Source organism: Symphalangus syndactylus, chromosome 1, assembly GCF_028878055.3.
Source record: "Symphalangus syndactylus isolate Jambi chromosome 1, NHGRI_mSymSyn1-v2.1_pri, whole genome shotgun sequence".
NCBI lineage: Eukaryota > Metazoa > Chordata > Mammalia > Primates > Hylobatidae > Symphalangus > Symphalangus syndactylus.
In genome coordinates this window covers 61145422-61163209 of record NC_072423.2, presented here as the reverse complement: position 1 = coordinate 61163209, position 17788 = coordinate 61145422, and positions in this window count along the sequence as shown.

Sequence of the window (17788 nt, the reverse complement as noted above, 5' to 3'; positions counted from 1 at the left end):
TTTTATCTAGGTCACTTTCATAGAGGTAATGGTAGAAACCAGAGTGCTCTGGGTTTAAGAATATTTGGAGATGAAACTGAAGTAGAGTGAGAGAGAGCGAGCTAGCTCACTCTTGAGAAGTCTAATAGAGGAAAAGGAAAAAACTGAATGGTAGCTACAGGAGGGATGCAATTTCAAGGGAGGGTTTTGTAAAATGTAGCTGTTTCTTGGTGTGTATGCGCATGTGTGTGCATATTTGCAAGCATAGTATTTTCTTTATTCTTCTGTGTTTGCATGTGCTTTTGCTCTGCAGGGCTACTTTGAAACCATATCTTCTGATTTCTATTCCAAGATCTTGTAGTTATACCACAACTACAGAAACTGTGCGACAAAACTGTTATAAAATAACTCTATAAAGCTGTTCCCAGGGCCAAATAAGCCATTGCCCTAAACCTAAGCAAAGTGGTTATTATTTACCCTACCAAAGTTATAAACAGTGAATACTTGCAATAAACCACAAGGAGCACATATTTTTGCTGAGTTAAAATAATGGGCAGGACTAGCAGGAAGCAGAATTTTTGCTAAATAAAATTCCTGGAGCAGTTCTTTTGGAGAGAGAGACTTAAAGAGGCAACAACATAGGTGACCTTGGGCCTTGGATTTCTTCCCTTCGATTCTGAATCTTTCAAGAAAATTCTAAGGAAGGAAGCAGCTTGTCTCAGTGGTTAATAATCTTTGCACTGCAGTGAGAACATTTTCATAATATGCTTTGGGGAAAAGGTGTCGTTCTTTTTTCTCTACCACAAGGCCTTTAGGGTAATGACTTAGGATGCTTGCAGAACACGTTGTTGTTTATTACCATTTCTACCTTAAAATGAGCAGGGAAATGGAAAAGATTATGAAATTAAAACCTGCCACTTCCATTAATAGTTTAAGTACTGGGGGAAAAATCTACAGAAGAGAAAGGTATAAATGATTACACTAAGGAATAATTCCATTCCCTAGTTATTTGCATCTATGATACTACAGAAAACTAACAGTTGGGTGTGGTGAAGCAGAAAGTCTGTCTCATTAGAATGAGACATCTAAATGAACAATCTGAAAATGAAGTTAAGAAAACAATTTCATGTACAATATCATCAAAAATAAGATACTTAGGAGTAAATTTGACAAAAGAAGGGCAAGACTTATACACTGAAAATTACAAAATATCAGTGAAAAAAATTAGAAGCCGGGTGCAGTGGCTTGCACCTGCAATCCCAGCTACTTGGAAGGCTGAGGTGGGAGGATAGCTAGAAGTTCAAGACTAGTCTGAGCAACATAATGAGACCTTGTCTCTAAAAAAGTAATTTAAAAAATTAGCCCACTGTGGTGATGCAAATGTTTAGTCCCAGCTACTCAGGAGGCTGAAGTTGAAGGATCACTTAAGCCTGGGAGTTCGAGGCTGCAGTGAACTATGATCACGCCATTGCAGTCCAGCCTGGGTGACAGAGCAAGACCCCATCCCTCTAAAAACAAACAAATAAACAAACAAACAAAATTAAAGAAGACCTAAATAAATGGAAGGACATCCCATGTTCATTGACTGGAAGACTTGTTGTTAAGATGGCAATACTTCCCAAATTAATCTAGTGATTGGTTGCAGTCATTTTCAAAATTTCAGCTGCCTTTAAAAAAATTTGACTAGCTGGTCCTAAAATTCATATGGAAGTGTAAGGGACCCTAAATGGCCAAAACAACCTTGAGAAGGAAGAACAAAGCTAAAGAACTCATACTTTCCTGTTTCAAAAATTACTACACACTTACACCAATAAAGATAGTATGATACTGTTACAATGATATAAATCATAGATTAGAATAGAAAATTCAGAAATAGGCTCTTACATTAATGGTCAATAGATTTTCAATAAACGTGCCAAGTCAATTCAATGCGGGATAGTATATAGTCTTCTCAACAACTGGTCCTGGGACAACTAGATACCCATATACAAAAGAATAATTTGGAGCCCTACCTCACATCACATATGAAAACTAAAATAGTTCAAAAGCCTAGATGTAAGAGCTAAACTATAAAATTCTTAGAAAAAAACATGGGCATAGTACTTTGTAACCTTGGATTAGGCAAGGGTTTCTAGATATGACACCAAAAGTATAAGCCACAAAACACATATAATTACATTGGATTTCATCAAAATTTAAAACTACCATATTTTAAAAGACATCAATTAGAAAGTAAAAAGACAATCCACAGAATAGCATGATATATTTGCAAATCATCTATCTGAAAAAGGACTAGTATGCAGAATACATAAAGAACTTTAACAATTCAGCACGAAAACCAACAAATAAGCCAAATAAATTATGATATTTGAATAGACATTTCTTCAAAGAAGATATATAAATGCCCAATTAAGCACATGAAAAAATGCTCAACATCATTAGCCATTAAGGAAATACAAATCAAAACCACAATTCACACTCACTAGATGGCTATAATAAAAAAGACAGACAATGCTGAGTGTTGGCTAGGATGTGGAGAAACTGTAGCCCTAATACATTGCTGGTGGGAATGTAAAATGATGCAGCTGCTTTGGAAAACATTTTGACAGCTCTTCAAAATTTTAAACTGTATGTTTATCACGTATGTTTATCAATGCAGCAATTCCACTCCTAGGTATATACCCAAGAGAAATGAAAACATGTCTATACAAAAATTTCCATATGAACACTCATAGTGGCATGATTCATATCAGCCGAAAATGGAAACAATTCAAATGTCCACCACTTAAGTAGTGGATAAACAAAATGCAGTATGTCCATAGAAGGGAATATTATTCAGCCATAAACAGGAATGAAGTACTGATACATCTTACAATATAGATGAACCTTGAAAACATTATACTAAGTGACAGAAGCCAATCACAAAAGACCACATACTATATGATTCCATTCACATGTAAGTCCAGAACAGAAAAATCTATAAAACAGAAAGTACCTTAGTGGTTGCCTAGAGTGGAGGGGTGGGATGGAGGGGGTGGGGACTAGAGGAGGTAACAGATAATGGGATAATAGCTACATAGTGTGGGCTTTCTTTTGTAGATGATGGAAAATATTCTAAAATTGACTATGATGATGTGTCTGTGAACACACTAAAAGCCATTAAATTGTACACTTTAAACGAATAAATGAAATGGTATGAAATTATATCTTAATAAATCTGTTTAAAAAGTAGCAGATAGAGAGAAGACAGATAGATAGATAGATAGATAGATAGACTAATGAAGTATTGATAAATGTTACAACAGGATGAATATTAAAAATGTCACGCTAAGACAGGTGCAGTGGCTCACGTCTGTAATTCCAGCACTTTGGGAGGCCGAGGCGGGTGGATCACCTGAGGTCAGGAGTTCAAGACCAGCCTGACCAACATGGAGAAACCCTGTCTCTACTAAAAATACAAAATTAGCCTGGTGTGGTGGCGCATGCCTGTAATCCCAGCTACTCGGGAGGCTGAGGCAAGAGAATCGCTTGAACCCAGGTAGGCGGAGGTTGTGGTGAGCCGAGATGGCTCCACTGCACTCCAGCCTGTGCAACAAGAGCAAAACTCTGTCTCAAAAATAAATAAATAAATAAATAAATAAATAAATAAATAAACATGCTCTGTAAAGAATACAGTCACGATGGCCACATATTATACAACTTCATTTATATAAAACATCTAGAATTGGCAACTCTGTAGACAGAAAGTAGACTGGTATTGCCAGGGTCCTGGGAGAGAGTGGAGTAAGAATGACTACAAACAGACATAGGGTTTCTTTTGGGGGTAATGAAGATATCCTGGAACAAGGAAGTGGAGATGGTTGCACACCTCTGTGAACATACTAAAAAACACTGAAGTGGACACTTTTTTAAAAGGGTAAAACGCGAATTATATCTCAATTTTTAAAAAAGACAAAAAAGAGACATCAATAAATGGTTATGTAAGAGAGATACATGGTTATACAAGAGAGACCTTGACTATCAGCTCTGACAGTACAAAGATTGCTCAGTTCTGTCAAACCCCATTCCTCAGGGAGGTCAGAACAGACTATTTGATTTTTTTCCTCTTTAAATATTAAGATGAAGGATACATTTTCTACCTATACATGTATAGATTTTTACTAAATGCTGCAAAGTGTCTTAAAATAAAAATGAACATTAAAAATTATTTTCTGGAATGTACCTCAGGAACACAGGCCTCAGCTGGGCACCTGCCACAGGGAAAGCCCAGGCCCAGGCATGCTGGGTATCAGTGGAACCTGCAAGGCCAGGCTGTGGAGCCCAAGAGAGGGAAAATAGTGCTGGTGTGGCCCCTGCTGTAGCTGCTTTGCTAGTCAGTTCAATTACCCATCCTTGAGTTTCCTAAACAGCAAAAGAGACCTAGCCTAGTATGGGTGTCTCCCATTCCTTCTAACTCTGTCATTCAGTCTCCAAGTTTATTAAAGAAACTCTGAGTGTAGGTATAAAGTGAGTAATGATGAGGCTGGCTGGTGGAGCAGCATCTTTAAAAAATAAAATCAACAAACAGAACAACAAATCCCACTATAAGAACTAGAGACTAGACCTAATTTGAATCCCCCTTGATTAAAACCGATCTTTTCTTGTTCCTTCAAAGGCCTGGGAACATTCCTGAATGAATGAGCAGAGCCACCTCCAGAGTGAGACTTCTCAGGACAGTTGCCCCCAGTCAGGTGTGAGGACTCAGTGCTCAGTGCCCAAGGGCCCAAACCTGGGTGGAGCCATGGAAGATGCAGTATTTCAGGAAGGCTACACTGGGGATATGGAGAGAATAAGGAAATGAACTCCCCAGCGGAAACCATACTGAGGCTTTTGTAATCTACATGCGTTCCCACAATCCTCAGCGGAAACCATCCTGAGGCTTATGTAATGTACATGCGTTCCCACAATCAGCCAGTGGCCCTGCCCTCAAGTTGCAGCCACAGGCTGACTCCTGCCCGCTTTTCTACGTTTCCTCTCATTGCCGTTCCTTTCTTGGTGAACTAAAGAGAGGGATGGGGATAGGGAGGAAAGATACACGATGGGTTTGCCACAATCTCCACTCCTCCTGGAATGTGTGAGGGAAGGAAAACTCTCTGGAAAGAGATGGGCTATGAAGTCAGGCTGCTCACACTGAGACTCTGGCTCCATCCCTTCTGGTTGTGTGATTTGGGGTCAATGTTTAAACTCTGTGATTTTCAGATTCCTCATCTGTAAAGCGGTATGTAAATTCCTACTTCAAGGAATTGTTGTGAGAATTAAATAACAGAGGCTTATTAAATGGTAGTTTTTCTAAACAATGATAAAATAAAATCTGTCCTTGTAACCCCTCTATATTAATCCTGATATTTCCCCAATATTTTTTAAATTTAGCTACATGAGTCCAACCAACTAAGTTATTTATACCAACATGACTTAATGAATAGTTATGATGGTCTGCATTAAAAACCTAGGCATCAGACAGAACCTCTTTCTCATTTTTGACCCAAGCATATGCCAGTTGTGTGAGGTGAGGACAGTGCTTTAATCTTTCCAAATATCAGTTTTCTTATATATAGAATGGAAATTTTAATAAGATAGCATATTTAAAGTACTTAGAAGAGTACCTGGGCAGCAACTAGTATAAATAAATGATAGTAGTAGCTCCTTTACTCCTCCTCTTTATATATGCTAACTTGCTTGTATTCATGTTTTTTAGATAATTCAAATCAATTTAATCATTCCAAGCAGCTCAACAACCAACAATCTGATGGATAACTGATTTATCTATGGTAAATTGCCCGGATAGTGAAAGTGGTCGAAATGTACAAATGGACATTTCTATGGTCTGGTGAGTCTGCTAAATAGAGAAAATGTTTTAGAATTTTAAAAGTAATACATTAAGAGAAATAAACCATATCACATGTTCTCTCTCATCTGTGGGAGATTTAAAAAAAAGTTGATCTCATGGAAGTAGAGAGTAGAATGGTGGCTACCGAGGCTGGGAAGGGTAGGAGGTGGGCATGAAGAGAGGTTGGTTAATGGGTACAAACATGGTTAGAGAGATTAAATAAGTAGGATGACTACAGTTATCAACAATTTATTGTACATTTCAAAATAGCTAGAAAAGATTTGTAACTTTCTCAACACAAAACAATAATAAATGTTTGAGGTGATGGATATTCTGGTTGCCCAGGTTTGATCATTTGCACATTGTATGCCGGTATCAAAATATCACATGGACCCCATAATTATTATGTATCAGTTTAAACATTGGGATCGAATCTTATACAACTACGGACACCGGTAAGAGAGTTCCGTTTGTCTGTTTCTTAGGAAGGATGCTGAACCTGAAGTCACAAGACAGCTGGTCAGGATCCGAAGATGGGCAGGAAGTAGGGGAGAGCAGGGAAAACTGAAACTCATAAGGACCCCAAGGGAGTGTGCATCTGTCTGTCCCTGAAAGCCACATTGGCCCCTTTCCATCCCATCTCTAAGCCTCCACCCTTGTGGCCGAGACTGCTCTGAAGAGAGGCTGGTGTTCTTGCTGCAGAGCCACGCTCACTCCTGGACCAGGCTCTGTAAAGCTGAAGGAAGCAATTTCAGGGACCGGAGCTTTGGACCCAGTCAGTATAGTGAGCGAGCAGATCTGTGAAAATATGTGTGAACCGCAACAGAGTCCAGCTTCTATGGCCCTTCCAAGGATAAACACGGCTCCGCTCCACTTCCACCTTCCAGATCTTGCACAAGTTGTTCCTATGCCCATCCTAACCAGGAACATGCAGGGAACGGAATTCTGGGAAATGTAGTTCAACTTAGCCGAGTCAACACATTACAAAGCCACCGCATGGGAAAATAAAAGTTTGTTGCTATAAGCCACTTACAAAAAAATTTATATGCTACAGAAAATGGTCTCTGGAATTTACCAAGTCTCTCTCTCTCTCTCTCTTCCTCTCTCTCTCTCTCTCTCTCTTTCTCTCTCTCTCTCTCTCTCTCCTGGCTCCAACTTAGCACTTCCTTCAGAAGTACTCAGTCTTGCCTTTCATTTTTTTCATGTAAATGCAGAAATAAATTTCTCCAATTTACTGAAAAGTATCTCCCAGAGGGACCAAGGGAGGCAGGAAATTAAACTATGGTGCTGGAATCATTTTACCATACCAGTTTTACCCCACGAATGTAAATTTAGGGAATTCCACTTGTCAAAGTCCTCTTTGAAGCTTTGAATAATTGGATCCCAATTATTCTTAACCAAGTTATACAGGCCTGTGTTCCTCTTAATATCTAAATAGATTTCATTTTTTGCCACCTACTAAAATTCCCCAAAGTGAATATTGCCACATTATGCTCTCCAGTTAAGAGTGAAATTTCTGACTAAAATGTTTTTACTCATATCCCGAGATGGCTGCAAAATTCTCCATGATAACTAAAGCTGTGAGAATTGGCATCACATTTGAATTGGTATTAACTTGTAGTAAAAATATGCTCAGCAAGAAGAAATCATTGTACTTTCTACCAATCATTTTAATACCTGAGACATCTTCTTTCTTACTAATAGCTATTCATAATGGTTATAAAGTCAAAACAGATAGCACAGAATATAAAGGAAAATCGTAGTACCTGGAAAGCATTCCTTTGAACAGGCTGGATACAATATAAATTACATGTTCTTACTACACTTTCAAAAGAAGGAGTTGATGTTTAAAACCACGCCATGCACATTCTCTTGTTATATAATTTTCTTTTGGTTTTCTGTTTCTTACAGAGCACTGTTATCAAACGGCTACACTATGTTTTTGTGAACTCTGAATATCAATTCTTCCTTTCAACTTTGCAAGAGAAAGTGAGAGTTGTATGAAAACCTTCTTTAAATTGATAAGAAAATAGGCATGTCTCCATACAGTATGGAGAATCAAGAAGGCATTAGAATTATCTTTAGCAAATGTACATATCATCACTAAAAGTATTTGTTAAGCACTTAGGCGCCATGCTAGATGCTTTCTGTCTTCCACAAGTTTATAGTATAGATCTACCATTACTGTCTAAGATGAATGCATACAGAATGGGGGAAGGGGAATTCAAATTATTGAGTTTCTATGATGAGCCACACACAGAGTTTGCTATTCACTTTTTAAACCTGATCTCATTTAATGTTCACAGAAACTAATCATTAAAGAGGATCAGTAATCTACTCAAGTTTCTGCAACAAGCATGTGGGAGAGTTCTTATTCATACTCTGGTATCACAGGCCTGTTTGTTCCATTGCACCAGTGGTTCTCAGCTGTGGCAGTTTTGCTCCCCTCTCCCCAGGAGACATTTGTTAATAACTGGAGATATTTTTTATAATCCCCACTAGCTGGAGTGCCACTGGCATCAAGAAAGTGGAGGCCAGGATATCGCTAATTATCCAACAATGTGATCACCCTGCCACACACAGGATTATCTTGTCCAACACACCAATAGTGTTCAGTTGAGAACCCCTGCATCACACCATTCACAGATGAAGATGTTGATAAACTGTAATAAAACGTCATACCAGATGTGAGTGCACAGATGGGTTTACATTTTGTGATTACTTGATACAAAATTACCATATGGATTTATTGATTGTAATTCAGGATCACAATCAGTTGTGAAAGGCAGTGGCTGAGAAGTATGTTGGATGATAGAAACAAATCACTTTAGAATGAAGTTTTGTTTTTTCATTTCTTACCCTGGGATAGTTTGTCAAGTTATCAATCTACTTGTGGTAAGAAGTAATTATTTTTTAGAGCCTCTTTAACTTTTGCCTTCCCCCCAGCCCTGATTTTAAATTCTAGAATTTTCAGAATAAACAGGGCAAGTAGGCAATATTGAGTCAATGAATTCAAAGTTCAGAGTTTTTACATCCATAAGGTATTTTAAGTACCATAACAAGTTGATCTCAGTAATAGTTTTATACATAGTACACTATAGTCATATATGGTCTGCTATTTATATGTAAGCAAAGAGGCAAAAATAGGTAAAATAATTCCTAATCCACTTGGTGGCCATCAGACCCAGGTAAGGTTCTCCATGAATTTGTTTAATGCTCTCTCATTCCTCTTTACCTCTCTGGATATAACAGCAGCTTCATCCTCCCTCCCTCCCCTCTTTCTTTCCTTATCTTCTTTCCTTTCTTCCTGTATTTCTTCTCTGCTTCCTTCCTTCATTCTTTCATACAAAGTCGACAAGGAGAAAAGTAGCAGGAATGAGATTTATGCAAGATTGGTTAGAAACTATTTCAAATGTCAACTCCAGTCCACACATGAGCTCTGTAGGTCTCTTATTCCAGGTCTGTGTAGATGGGCCATTTGCTGTGATTGGTTTTCATGATCACTGCTTCATGCAGGGTCACTTGTTTTGCAGGAGTCACTTAGATGGCAGATTGACATTTCACATCTTGGAAGAACTACTAAACAGGTGAATGATGGGTGATTACTAAGGAGAAAGCCTGTGTGACCCTCCAGGATGCTGCAATGGCACCACTTGAAGCAAATCTTCCTTCTAATTAACCTCTCAGCTTCCTCCCCTTCCCATAGGCAGGATATTGGGCACGACCATGGGACTGCAACAGTGCTAAAGTTTTTGTATTCACACAGCACACATAGGCAGAAAAAAAATAGCGAAACGAAAAAAGCATATTGGATTTACATTTCTGAACAAGATGAGTAACCAAGATTTATTCTATCCTGAAACAACCCAAACAGAGACAAAATACACTAAATGTTAGTTTGCAAAACACTGTACGTCAGTTAAAAAAGACAGTATCTTTGAGAGATGGCAAACAATGAGCCCTGAGATAGCCTCAGCTTATTGTCTTGAGAGAGTTTCAGGGCCACAGCAGAGGGAAGAATTGTGGTAGAGTTCTGCAGATTCCCTAAATTGAAAAGAGGCAACTGAGACCAGGAAGACCAATAAATCTAAGTTCCCAGGATAGAGTAACAAAGAGGAGAAAGCTGAGCAGAAAGAGGTCTGCAGATCTGTAGACAGTCCGCCTTGAGTATCCAGCTGAGTACCGATCATTACAAACACATAAGGAGTCTGCTGGTAGCAGGGGAAATGAACTTGAAAGGATTAGAGGTAACAGTGCCCAGAGCTCACAAGGGCTGGAAGTAGTGCCTGATCCTGCAGCCAGGCTGGAAAACCTCCAGATTCACAAGACAATGGGTAGAGTACTCAGAAAAGTCTTGCCTGGGTGCTGAGGATTGGTTAGCCCTAGATTGAGTACAACTCTCTCCTTAGCTAACAAATCTGAAAATCAAGCTCTGAGAGGATTAACTTTTTCTAAGCAAATTAACCACAGCCCAGAACAAATATCAATAATATTTTTAGGAATTTAAATAATCTCTTATTCAAAGAGATAAAATTCACAATATCTGGCATCAAATAGAAAATTACCAGTCATGCAGAGACACAGGAAAATATGAATCATTATTAGGGGCTAGATTAATCAATTGAGAGAGACTCTGAACTGACAGAAATGTTGGAATTTGCAGATGATGACAATTAAAGCAGTTTTAAAGACTGTATTCCATATATTTAAAAGGTTAAGGAGAGACAATGGAGAGATAAAATAATAACCAAATCAACCTATTAGAGATGAAAAGTACAATATGTGGGAATAAAAATACATCAAATGAGATTAACTTCAGATTAGACAATGAAGAAGAAAAGATTAGTGAATTTGAGAAACATTTAAAAAATCAAAGAAAAGATAATTTCAAAAAATGAACAGAGTACCAATGATTTGTTCAAGAACTACTGGCAGCCTAATATATGTATAATTAAAGTTTTTGAAGAAAGAGGGGTACAAAAATATTTGACCACCGTTTGTACCTTAAGAAATAGAAAAATTTAACTAAATTATACTCAAAGTAAGTAGAAGAAAGAAAATCATAAAGCTCACTATGGACAGCACTGCATAAGGAAATAGAAAATCAACAGAGAAAATATGAAGCCAAAAGTTTGTCTTTAAGATCAATAAAATTGATAACCCTCCAGCTAGATTGATTTTCAAAATAGAACGCACAAATTATCGATATAAAGATTGAAAGAGGTGGCACTACTAGACAGTCTACAAACATGAAGGAAACATTATATATAACTTTATGCCAATAAATTTGACAACTTTAAAGAAAATACCCACGTTTACTTGAAAGACACAAAATACCAAACATCATTCAAGAAGAAATAGGTAACTTAAAAACCTGTCTATATACTAACAAAATTGTATTTGTATTTTTAAAAACATCCACAAAGAAAACTTCAGATCCAGGTGACTTCACTACTGACTTCTACCAAACATTCAAAATAGAAATAATATTATGTTTTCTTCCAGAATGTTAAAAAGCAGAGAATATTGCCCATTTCATTTGATGAGACTGGCTTTATTCTGATAACAAAACCAAAGATATCATAAGAAAAGAAACTGTACACTGATATACCTCATGAATATACATGCAAAAATTCTAAACAAAATTTTAGCCAATTTAATCAAACAATATGTAAAAAAGATAGTACATATGACCAAACGGGCTTATCCAAGGAATGAAGGATGGGTTTAACATTTGAAAATCAATCTATCTAAGTCACTCTATTAACAAAGTAAAAAAGAAAGAGAAAATCCAGGATTATTCATCCCTGATAAACAATACTCAGCAAAACAAGAATAAAAGTGAATTTCTCAACCTGATTAAGGATATTTATCTCATGCTTAATAGGGAAAGACTGAATGTCTCCCCTTAAACTCACAAAGTTCATAATGTCTTCTCCAACCCAGTCTATTTAACATTCTGGAGGTTCTAGATAGTTCAAAGCAAGCAATAGAAAGGAATAAAAGTCACCCAGATTAGAAAGGAAAAATCAAACTGTCTATCCTCTTGGAGGACATGATGGGCTCTGCAGGAAATCTAATAGGATGTGCAATAAAGCTACTAGACCTAATAAGTAAGCTTAGCAAGGTTAAAGGATTAAATATGAATATACAAAAATAAATTGCGTTTCTATATACTAGAAAGAACCTATTTGAAACTGAAGCTTTAAACTAAAGAGCTTCTGCACAGCAAAACAAACGACCATCAGAGTGAACAGGCAACCTACAAAATGGGAGAAAATTTTGGCAACCTACTCATCTGACAAAGGGCTAATATCCAGAATCTACAATGAACTCAAACAAATTTACAAGAAAAAAACAAACAACCCCATCAAGAAGTGGGCGAAGTACATGAACAGACACTTCTCAAAAGAAGACATTTATGCAGCCAAAAGACACATGAAAAAATGCTCATCATCACTGGCCATCAGAGAAATGCAAATCAAAACCACAGTGAGATACTATCTCACACCAGTTAGAATGGTGATCATTAAAAAGTCAGGAAACAACAGGTGCTGGAGAGGATGTGGAGAAATAGGAACACTTTTACACTGTTGGTGGGACTGTAAACTAGTTCAACCATTGTGGAAGACAGTGTGGCAATTCCTCAGGGATCTAGAACTAGAAATACCATTTGACCCAGCCATCCCATTACTGGGTATATACCCAAAGGACTATAAATCATGCTGCTATAAAGACACATGCACACGTATGTTTATTGCGGCACTATTCACAATAGCAGAGACTTGGAACCAACCCAAATGTCCAACAACGATAGACTGGATTAAGAAAATGTGGCACATATACACCATGGAATACTATGCAGCCATAAAAAATGATGAGTTCATGTCCTTTGTAGGGACATGGATGAAACTGGAAATCATCATTCTCAGTAAACTATCGCAAGGACAAAAAACCAAACACTGCATGTTCTCACTCATAGGTGGGAATTGAACAGTGAGAACACATGGACACAGGAAGGTGAACATCACACTCCAGGGACTGTTGTGGGGTGGGGGGAGGGGGGAGGGATAGCATTAGGACATACACCCAATGCTAAATGATGAGTTAATGGGTGCAGCACACCAACATGGCACATGGATACATACGTAACAAACCTGCACATTGTGCACATGTACCCTAAAACTTAAAGTACAATAATAAAAAATAAAATAAAATGAAATTACAACTTACAACAACATCAAGAATTATTACGTTCTTACAATTTATAATTACAGGTCTGATGTTTAAATTTATAATTAAAAGACTGGTCTGACAAAAGATGTAAAGACCTATACACCCATACAGAAGAATGTAGAAAAAAATGTAAAGAAGATCTAACTCAATGGAGAGATCTATTTTGTTCTGCATCAGAAAGCACAACATTCTAAGATGTCAATTTACCCCAAGTTGATCGATATGTTACTCTCAACCTACTATATGATTTCAATTATGTAAAATTCTAGAAAATGCAAACGAATTGATAGTGACAGAAGGCTGATTGATGAGTTGTCTGGGGACTGGGGCAGACGGGTGTTGTAGTCAAGAATGAGTGGAAAGAAGAGATTACAAAGGGACACGAAGAACTTTTAGGGGCGATGGATATGTCCTTCATCTTGACTGCAGTGATGGGTTCACATGTATTTGCATATGTCAAAACTTATGAAATTGTATACTTTAAATATGTGCAGTTTTTTACATGTCAACTATACCTCAACAAAGCTACTAAAGTGGTTTTTAAAAGAGAATGAAAGCAGTGAATAGGCATATTGCTTCTTTAAGAAATTCAAATTGTGAATCAATGCTTTTCCTCTATTTTCAAAAATAACTTGAAGTTGTTGTGCCAGTTCTTGCTTCTCTCCATGTAAACCAATACCAGACAAAAACTTGAACAAACAAAACACATTTTTTATATTTAAGTCATCTACGCTGATTAATTGGTGATTCTATTTCTGTTGTATTTTAAACAAGAGGCAAGTCCATGGATGGCTCAGTTTCTCTCTGCACCTGTCATGGCCTTAGAGCTTGTTTCACATGGCTTGTTTTACAGATCTGCCATTGGCTGCGGTGGGAAGGTGGCAGGTAACAAGATTGGAGCACCCCAAATGTCCAAAGGTGGACAATGACTCCCACTTTCCACAGGTGAGCACTTAGTGGTAAGAAAGATGCCCTTTGCTCAGGATGAGATAGTTTGGATGGACCTGAGATTGCTGAAGAAGGCCATTTATTTATAATACAGGGAGTGGAAAATTAGGCCATTGTATTTCTGCACAGGGGAAGAATTCATAAAAAGTCACACAGAATTATTTTTATATAACTGACAATGACATCGTTGTAAGGTGGAAACAGAGCTTTATTTGTCTTACTTAAAATGATATATAGAGCACTTGTCTGTTTATTCCACTGCAAACAGCTTCTGCAAAAACAGCCGTAAATCCCTGGGGGTTTCTACTGATAGTTATAAGTTACTTGAGCAAAATCTCTCAAGCAAGTTGCTGCCTTGCAGGTATCCATTATTCTAAATTCAAAGGCCTTTTTCTTATTGTTTGTTTGTTTGTGTTGAATGTGTATTTTCCCCAAAAATTATGTTACATGCAATATTACTTTAAAAAATATAAAATGTGTCAGAACAGAGCTACTTTTCAAATAGGTAAGTCTGTGTACCTAAATCAAAACACACACAGCCAAAGGGGGAAACACTCGATAAATAGGCTTCGTAATCAAATCTGGCTCAGGTTAAAGTGAAGTTAGTTTGATGGATTCAGCTGAGGCCCTAGTAAATAACAGCCTCTGTAATTAAGCTACCATTGCTTAGCCTCCCTGGGAGCTTATGGGCAGCTCAAAGGTGTAAGAGTGACAACCAGGAGGCAAACTTCAGAAATGAGCAGACAGCTTGCCCACCCACGTGCTAGTCCCTTCTTAGCCCTCAGCCCATTACACCAAGAGATGAGCCAGGGGAGGCTGCTGCTATCCACAGGCAAAGCCAAATGTCAATGACATTGACTGGCAAAGCCCATGTTTGGGAAGGTGAAAGTAACAAGCCCACCTCAACAAATGCTAAAGACATCTGCCCCCTTTTCTGTCACCTGTCTGGTGACAGAATTTTCTGTTCTTCACTATATATCTGTATCTATAGACATACATACACAATTTTATCTGTCTATAGACATCCAGACACCATTATTCATGTGTACTCATAAGTGCATATACATGCATACATATTCATACATATACCCCTAAAAGAAAATACCAGAGCAGAGAGAGAAGCAGCGGCTTTGTAGCATGAAATTCTGGGTCCAAATTTTAGCATAGTCACTTTTTTACCATGTGCCAGACATATTAGGCATCGCGGAGACAGTCGCTACCACAAGGAGCTCCCTAACTAGTGAGATGGAAAAGCACACAAATAACTTTAATATAACATGCCAAAAGCTAAACTAGAAATAAGTAGGGTGTTATGTGATCATAGAGAGATAGAGGATTCAGATTTAACCTATTGAAGAAGAAAACTAAACTAAATTTTACAGGACAAGGTAGTCACTTCATGTTCCTTGGCCTTATTTTCTCCATCTACAGAATGTACATGTATAGCATGTATTAATATGTCTACAGTATTGATATGAGAAATAAACAAAAGTATGATGTGAAGTCCCTAGTAAGAAATATTAGTTCCTGTCCTGATGGCCCTGTCTCCTTCTCCTATTCCTCAAATTAGATGAATGCATATAAACAATCTTTTGCCAAGGGTATAAAATCATAAGTACCTATCCCACATAGAAAGTTAGGGAGGAGAGAGCATTGTAGATTCAAGTAAGGATTTCTGACTTCTCTTTATTGTGACAAATTAATTTACAACACAGAGAAAAGCAAAACTCTTGTTTATTCATTGAAAACTACATCTAAAAATTCTCCTTCATTTCTTTCTTTATTAAGTTTATGCAAAAGCAAACAAATTTCTTCTATCTTGATGGGTGTTCCAATTTTTCCTATCATTATGTGTGTGTATGATACAGCCAGGCCATCCCTGGTGTGGCTGACAAAGAGCTGCTCAGACAACCCTTCAAGGCAGGACTCGCTACTCAGTTTCAAGAAGCATGATGGGCAGACAGTCTCCGGCTGTAGGCTGTTTCAGGTTTGGAGTGCGTCACAATCTTCTCCAGGTGGCAAACTTCAGAAATGAGCAGACAGCTTACCCACCTCCGTGCTACTCTCTTCTCAGCCCTCAACCCATTACACCAATAGAGGTACAGGAGTGGGCCCATAACAATGGGAGCCGCAAGTGGTGCCATCACTGTGCTACTCAGAAGCTACTGGCCAGATAGCTTTTGTCATGGTGGGCTGAAGGTGCAAGTGAAATGCCATCATGGTGGTAATAACTTGTGAGAATGAGGCCCCATCCTCCAGAGCATGGTATATGCACTAAATCAGAAACTTTAAATGGCCCAGTCTCCCCACTAGGAAGAATACGAGGGCCTGGAAGAATACATGAGTCTGGAATCCAGGAATTAAAGCAGGAGTGGCCCCACCTAGCATCATTTCCAATGACCCATGAGGAGAACTTGTCCTTTCTGCCCTGCAACCAGAGGCTCTGTTGAGTTGGAGACTCTCATTTCCAAAGAAGTCTACTCTTACCAGGGAACAAAGCCAAAGTCCATGATTGTTGCCTGGGCACTTTGGCTTCCTTGTGTCCAGGGGTCAGCAGACAAGAAGAGGAGTCACCATTCTATGAGGGATAATTGATTCCAATCAGTAGGAAAAGTGGGACTAGTGTTACACAATGGGATTGGAGGGATGTATGTGTGAAACTCAGGTGGCCCACCTGGGTGCTTCTTGGTACTTCCTTGTTCAATTGCAGCTGTAACTGAATAAGTGCAGTTACCTTGGCCTGAAGATGGCATGATTACAGGAGGCTCATACCACTTAGGTATGAGGGTTTGGTCAAACCACCATGTAAGCTACGTGGAATCAGCAGGGATAGTAGCTGAAGGTGAGGGGAATTTTATAAGGGAGAGTGGACTTATCTGTGAGTGAGGGATGCCATGAGTATAGTCATGGCCTTGAGGCAGACTGCAGCAGTGGGTGCATCCCATAAACCTCCCTCCCTTAAGTTTCCCATTAGGAATAGGGGCCCACCAGAACCCTGGAGGTTCTACTCCTTGAAAGAGTATCCATGTGGTGCAAGGAGTGGACTGTGGCAGACATGCTACTGAGATGCACCTTCTAGAAAGACTTGCATTAATGAGTGCAGTTAGCTGACAGCTTCAAAATGGTAGCACCTTGAGGATCTACCTCAGCTTTTGAAGAGACCTCCAGCTAATGACTGAGTGAAGCCTCGCTGCAAGGGCCTCGTCACTTCAGCCCAATGTAGAACTCTTCTAACAGTCAATCTTTGCTCTGGAGCTCCCCTGTGGGCTGGCAGAGACTTGTTGTCCATGAACCAATGGGTCCTCCTGCCCAATCCTGCTTCCTCCCCTTTGCCTTTCTTGGGTATTATTCCACAATAAACCATTCACACTTCTAACTCTATCTCAGCATCTGCTTCTTGGAGAATCCAAACTATGATATGGAGGGTCAGGGCCAAACAAATCCAGTGGGAACCAGGGAGCTGCTCTCCTAGAGGCCTTGTATGATACAGAACTTTCCTGAGAACTTTTGTCTCTAGCTCCTGCCCCACAGAAAGAAATATGCAAGGAGCTCCAACTTCTCCCTGAAGTTGCAGATTCAGACAACTCTGATGATGGGACCCCAAGGCTTCTGCATGGATGCTGCTTAAGCTCCAAACCTCATTTTCTAGTCTCTACTTACCTATATTTCTAAGCTCTTATTTCTCCCTGTTTCTTCTATTCCTGATTTCCTCATTCCTAAAACCCTTGGCTTTGGGATCAGGATCTCCATTGTCCAGTG